At 38.9% G+C, this 7,441-nt stretch overlaps 1 pseudogene; it reads left to right on the top strand.

The window, feature by feature from the left end:
* Positions 1 to 3,099: 3,099 nt before the first annotated feature.
* Positions 3,100 to 7,095, top strand: LOC118630049 (annotated as a pseudogene).
* Positions 7,096 to 7,441: the final 346 nt, after the last annotated feature.

Raw genomic sequence — 7,441 nt, 5'->3', positions numbered from 1 at the left:
ATCCCATTTATTTTGGAAAGATATACATCAACATTTTAATACTTTTTCACAGTAATGTGGATTATATGTGAATGTGTTATCTACTCTCTGAATGGTTTATACTGTTCAAATGAACAGGTGTTGATTTTGTAACTTGAACTATTTTGCTTGTGTTACAAAAATAAAAGTGCATTAACCATAGAGATTCCAGAAACAAGGGTAAGCCTCAACACACAGGAACAGTGACTTCATTTAGGTCTCCATTTAAGGCATTCAATTTTGTCTTTCTGCCAGGAGTAGAGGAGCACATCTTGATACAAAGTGAGGGAGAGAGAAGTTAAAGCATCTGGCCTGAGATCCACTGACTCCCTTTGCCAAGTGCGTGCTACTGGGTAAGAGCAAAGAGGGCAGGTGACCCAGTCCCATCTTCTTGTCAGCATGATAATTAGACCTGTTGGTAAATGATACAATGATATTTACTAGGAGGAGGATCCTTAACTATTGAATGCTCTTAACAGGATGTGTCTGGTTATGTAGTGCTCAGGAATTAAACCCATAATCTATAATTTATGATGTATGGTCCCTGACAAATTCATTAAGAAAGTGGCCCTTCCCTAACATCACCCTCCAGCAAAATTGAGCTTGGAGGCTTTACCAGGCACTGTCCGTGGTGCTGGTTACTGAGACGTCAAGACACTGTCCTGTGTTCTTCAAATTACTCACAATCTAAAAGGACTCCACGTTGCCAGTGCTAAGATATAAACACAGGTGCTATGTTAATGCACAGAAGAGGGAGATACCCCGCCTGAAAGAATTATGAAAGGCTTTCTTAAGAGGTTATATCTGAGAAGTATTGAAGTTATCTTGGCAAATGTTCATTGGGCATCTTGGGAGCTCTGAAAAGATTAATAGGAGAAAAGCATAGATCTAATGCACAGCATGCCATGATGGAATAACTAAAAGTAGACCAGGATGCCTGACTTGTTCAAAGGAGAAAGAGATCAATGATGGACAATGATGCTGGAAAGGCAGAAAGGGATATGTGGGATTTTGTATGTTACGTTGGGAACTTACCAATCACACTGAAAACAAAGGGAGCCATTTAAGCAAGGCAGTGGCACAATTATATTAATATTTTAGAATAGTTTTTCTAGCAATAGTGTGGGAAATTGATGAAAAGGATATAAAGCCAATTAATCTCTGCTAAGAATGTGCTGTGGATAAGTGACTATATTATTTTGCTCTTCAAAAGGGGTGGGGGACTACAAGGTGCCCAACCTTTGGGAATTGCTCAGAAATACATTTTCTGATTCAAACATCTCCACACTCCTTTTCAGGAGAGAAATTGGAATGGAAAGCATAATCTCAGTTATAGGCTCACTTGAAACCATAAAATTTTCCTGTTGCAATAAACTTAGACATACTCAAAACTAGAAAGTGATTGTTTCTGAAGACAGAGTGAAGGGAGCATTTCATTTTAAAATGAGTATTGATTATTTTCTTTTTAGAAAACACGCACATGTGGACAGTACAAAAAATTATAAAGAGAAAAGCAAAAACACCCAGTAATCCCATCACCCCAGGTTAGTTGCACACATAATGTTGTGTAATAATTTCGTAGAGTCTTTCTTCTAATGACATGACATTATATTTAGAAGATAAAATAATTTAAACCACTTGACCCATTGCAGCATTTTAATAGAATCCAGTTCTAAGGTTCAAAAGCTTTCTTATATTTTCCATTTCTCATAAAATATCTGCCCTTCTTTGGACTTGCTGAACAATAAGAAGCAGTTTCTTTCTCTTTCCAATGCACCCCTGTCACTATTTTCCAAGTTCCTTTCCTCCCTCCTTCTCTCCCCTCTTAGCCTGTGATCACCACATTTTTCTGCACCTTTCAGGCTTCTGTCTTTAGCTCTCATGTTACATCAGTTGAGTTGAAACTGTCTTCTAGCAGAAGGTGGTTTTCTTTCCCATAAAATAATATTAAGAATATAATAAATAATAGATACTTGAACTTGACCCTGTAGGTCTCTCCTCAGAATATTAGAACAGTTAATGAGAACAAGGACATAAAGGGCTTTTCAATCTCTATATTCCACAGAGATATATGGTATCAATTATTTAAACCTGGGATAACCTTACACTTTTAGTTCAAAGGACAGGAGAATATTCAGATCCACCTCAGTGGGATACTATCTTATGAAGAAATCAAAGTACTAAAAGAAAAATAGCACAGATTTGAAAATACAGAGGCACAGAAAACAGGAAAATTCCAGGAAAGGGGGAAATTCTTCAAATAAAATGTGCCCATTAAATTATTGAGTAAAGCATTATTCTTGCTATTGTGATTAGGGTAACCTTAAGTGTAGAACTTCTTCGAGAATTTATCTTTAACAATATCAAGGTTATTGTTAACTAAAAATTATCATATTGCCCTGGCCATGTGGCTCAGGTGGTTGGAGCATCATCTAGTACAATGAAGGGCTGTGGGTTCGATTCCCGATCAGGGCACATACTTAGGTTGGGGGCATGTATGGGAAGACAACCAATCAATGTTTCTCTCTCTTTCTGTCTTCCTCTCTCTCTCCCATCTCCTCTCTCTAAAATCTGACTTTAAGTTCAAGGTAGCACATGGTTTTCCTTTCCTTCCAAAATCTATAAAATGTTATTAAGTAGAGAATAATCTATATATACCTCCAACCTGAGAATAAAGCTATTAGTGATCAGAGATACTAAGGAATTTGACAACATGAAAAGCAGTACGGACTGTTTTGTCTGATAAATCAGAACAGAGAATGCAAACAGTCCAGAAAACAAATAAAGAAAATATGTAGTTGAGGAGGAAGCTGAGGAACTCAACTGGTTCATGATGTAGAAGTCCAAGTAACCCTCTAACACGCACGCGCACACACACACACACACACGCACGCACGCACGCACACACAGTGTGAATCGGGCTGCAGTCATGCTCTTCCTTCTCAAACAAAGGCATTCTGCCAAAATGAAACTAGGATTTCTCTTAAAGGTACTCCTATCCCAGAGTTAAAACCTCCGTTACGGTGTCCTGCCTGTGTTCTCCCGTTCATACAGATTCGGACCAGCTGACAAATCCTATCCATGGAAAAAGAGCTCAACTCATCAGCCCAAGCAGTCTCACCTGGGAGCATTGGCGTTGCTGTTCCCCCTGCCAGGTACGTTCTTCACCTAATATTCACATGGCTTTCTTGTCTTAGGCCTTTGTTGTGACTGCCATCGTATTGTAAAGCCTCCCATGACAAGCCCATGGGAAACAGTCACACAGCTCTCTCCATGCACAGCATTCTCTGTCCCCATTACTCTGCTTTATTTTCACTGCCTGACATGTTATTTTTGTTTGTCTGCCCAGTGTCTCCCCCTACGGAAAGATAAACTTCACGAATTCAGGGATTAGCTTTGTTCACCTCTGATTTCCCAGTGTTTATGACAGCATCTGGCATTTAGTAGCAGTCAACAAATATTTATTGAATGCATGAATGAATTAACTCTGGAAAATGACAAGAAAACTTAAGATGCCAGATGTTAAGCAGGTAAGGAAAGCAAAAGGCCCAAATTAGTGTAGGAATTCACAGGGTCCTAAGAATAGTTAGTCTTCATAAAAAATGGATTCCATTAAACAAAGAGCATTTTAAGAAGCCACCAGAAGCTCTTAATATTTTGAAGGCTTGTCATTCTTCTGCCCACCAGGTAAAGCAAAAGCATTGAAAATCTCCAGAAATAGCAGAGGTATATATATATATATGGGCAAGAAGATCATAGGCCAAATATGAACCAACATAAAATGAATCATGATTTTGAGCAATAAAGAGGATGAAATGAAAGAGACCGACTTTCAGCCTTAGAATATTCAGCTTCCAGCAGCACAGGTTCAATGTCATAAAACTGTTGACTTCCTTACTTCCTCTGACAGTGTGACCCAGACTCCCAGGGCAAGGAAGGCTTTCCAAGCAATAGCTGAGCAGATTGTCTTATTCCCAGGTCAAACCACAGAGTCCCAGTGGAGAAATCGTGGTGTTTCCTTAGTCCGTGGCTTCTTCAGCAACCGTGCTACAGTACCTCGTCACTGGCCACATGAGGCCTTTGCCTTTAAATGGAACTAAAAGGACATAAAATTAAATATTTCTTTTCTGGCCGGACTAGTCCCATTTTCAAGTGTTCAATACCCACATGTGGCTAGTGACTACCTAAGAACAAATGAATAAATGCATGAATGAAAAGAAGAAATACATAAATAAAATTGAACAGTGAAGAAATAAACCATTTTAATCGTTACAGACTCCTATTGTTCCAACAAATGATAGAGACCAGTAGGAAAAAAAGAAAATGAGTCAAAGTAAGACAGGCAATGTTGCAACTTAGTATTTACATGTACTTAGATAAGCAACAGGTCTGCAGATGCCAACAATTTCCCGGCAGGAAGGTTTGTTTTACATGTTTATACAAAAACCACATGCCCGGCTCCCTTTGTGTCACAGCACTCAAACTCCTGCTGAGAATTGAGACCCATATTTCTGGTCACTTTCTTTGTGGGGTCATTTTAATATGGCTAAGCAATAACTTGCTGTTTCTGTTCTCATTTGGTGGTAACCCTTAAAAATGCTAAGGCTGCTGGGTGTCCTTCCAAGTGTTTTGCAAAACAGCATGCTTCTGCGATCATAATTACGTAAAAGTTAGCACTCATTTTCCGTTAGCTGTTGTTTCTGCTACTTTGTAGTTTTGCTTTGTTTTTTGAATTTTGAAAGCACCATGTTCTCCTTCAGATTGATTGATTTAATTATTTCTAAAATACAATTGGAACTTAAAATTTCTAGTCTATTTGATTACATACTTTATTTCCTATCAAGATGACATATCATTTTCCATGGGAAATCACAATATTGCTTCTATATTGAATAACATTTACATAATCATAATTTTGTAAATGCATCTTGATTTTAAAAAATTAAAACCATAGAAAAAGCATCAAATAGGATTATAACTATAAAAAAGAATGTAAAGTCAGGTTGGTAGCTTGAAACCACTCACAGAAATAGATAAATGTGACAAATCAGCCTCTCCTCCCCCACCAATGATGTGAGGTTTTGCAAATTTGTATTTTAATTATTTAAATAATAGGTGTCATGGGATAATCTACAGGATACATATATATATATAACTTAGGGATATAAATAAAACCAATAGAACTATGAAATAATATAAATAAAATTAGCAGGGAAGAAGTAGTATAAATAAATTAAATTCCTAATCTTTCACAGGCATAGTTTATAGTTACTATTTAAAGTTAATGTAGTGGGAAAAACAGATGTTGGCATATTATTTAGAATAATTGTACTAACAGATTTGGGGAGAGAAGGACAATTTTTTTTCTCCATTTAATATTGCTTCATACTGTTTGAACTCTTACTATGTACCTATGTTACTTTCATAAATGTAAATTTCCAAAATAAAACAGATATTAACTGCCACATTGGCCTTGTTCCTCTAAGCCTTCCTTATGAATAAATGACTTGTTATTGGACCTCAAGCGTTAAAGGAAAATAAGGGAAACAGAAGCATTTATTAGGCACGTACCATGTGGACTGCCCTCGGAGTTTCTATATTCATTAATTCCTAATCCGTTAACTCCTTCTAATCTCCTGTTGAAATAGGTATTGCTCAGGAGCACTCTCAGAATTTAACAGCCTGAAGTAAGAAGGGGTATATTTGAGGCATAAATTCGGATACAGCGACAATGTTGGGTGGACCCAATGTCATCTGTGTACAAAACTGACCTTGTTGGTGATGTCAGGGTTGGGACTACCCTGCTCATTGAAGATCCCTCATTTTTGTTCAAGAATAAAGACTGTGAAATGGGGAGAGAAGGGGAAAGTACATCATTCTTTGGTGACGCTTGGTTGGCCACAGTCAAGCAGATTGACTTGTCCATCCAAAGTCAGTAATTCCTCACTCTTTCACGTTTTGTTTATGACTTTATTTCTTCATGCTTGGCAGGAGCAGAGAGTAAATCATGGCATTTCTTGGCTGAAAGGCAGAGTGAAACAGCTGTGACCCTTGAGTTACTGTTTACTTTACTGCCTGCTGATACACACTCAATCACTTTTGTGGACATGCTTGATGGCTTTCGTTCATGCAGTTGGCTGTTCCGTCTGCTCCACCGACTGATCGAGGCAGAGAGTGGCTGCTTTAAGCTACATTTATTAATTCATTTATTAAACATTCATGAGCACTTACTATCTGTCAGGTACTGAGACCAAATCAGGTGCCCTACCCTCAAGGTACTAACAGTCTACTAAGGAAGACCTACATGTAAATATTAGTCATTATACAAGGAGGGTAAATACTAGGTGAGGCATGAACAAAGTAGCATGAGAACACAGAAAAGAGAAAGACTAATTCTGTATAGGAGAAAAGGGGAGCAAGGCAAGACACAGGAAGGCATACATACAAAATTACTTTTAAATTGTCTCTGAGCTCTGTTATGCCACCCAAGAACAAGAAGAGAGAAAGCCCGGCCAGTGTGACTCAGTGACTGAGCATCGACCCATGCACCAAGAGGTTGCCGGTGTGATTCCTGGTTGGGGCACATGCCCAGGTTGTGGGCCAAATCCCCAGTGGGGGGCATGCAGGGGGCGGCCAGTCGATGTTCTCTCTCGTCGATGTTTCTATCTTTCTCTCTCTCTCCCTTCCTTTCTCTCTAAAATCAATAAAGAAAAAAAAAAAGAAGAAGAAAAGATGCTGGAAAGTTGGTCAAGAAAAACAAAGACCCAGAGAACAGATCTAGGGGCAAGGCCAAAAAGAAGAAGTAGTCCAAAGGCAAAGTTCAGGACAAGCTCAATAACCTAGTCTTGCTTGACAAAGTGACAATGACAAACTTGATAAAGAAGTTCCCAGCTATAAGTTTATAACCCTAGCTGTTGTCTCTGAGAAACTGAAGATCCGTGGTTCCTTGGCCAGGGCAGCCCTTCAGGAACTCCTTAGTAAAGGACTTATTAAACTAGTTTCAAAGCCAGAGTTCAAGTAATTTACACCAGAAACACCAAGGGTGGGAATGCCCCACCTGCTGGTGAAGATGCATGAACAATGGCCAGGCTGGTGGGAGGCTTCATGACATAGTAAGAAATAAAAATCAGAAATCAGCAACTGTGGGACAGTTTTAGGCCATAGAGCATTGTAGGTGATGCACCACCCAGATTCCCCCTTTAGGACCAAAACACTCAACCTTAGCTCCTAGCAGTGTTACCTGCTAAAGGCTCAACACTGAGTCTTTTCCCTAGAAACTGCCTTCTCCAAAGAGGCACCTTCACCCAAGGGTATGTCTCCAATGGCAGGGACAGCTTGATTGATCTAATTTATCAATTTAGGGTTGCAAAATCTTAACTGGCGTGCCTCTGATGGAGGGTAATTCTGGTGGGTCATCCGATGT

The sequence above is a fragment of the Molossus molossus genome, unplaced genomic scaffold, assembly GCF_014108415.1.
Source record: "Molossus molossus isolate mMolMol1 unplaced genomic scaffold, mMolMol1.p scaffold_m16_p_14, whole genome shotgun sequence".
In the NCBI taxonomy this organism is placed as follows: domain Eukaryota; kingdom Metazoa; phylum Chordata; class Mammalia; order Chiroptera; family Molossidae; genus Molossus; species Molossus molossus.
The sequence above is the reverse complement of the archived record's forward strand: the minus strand, read 5'-3'. Positions and strand labels throughout refer to the sequence as shown.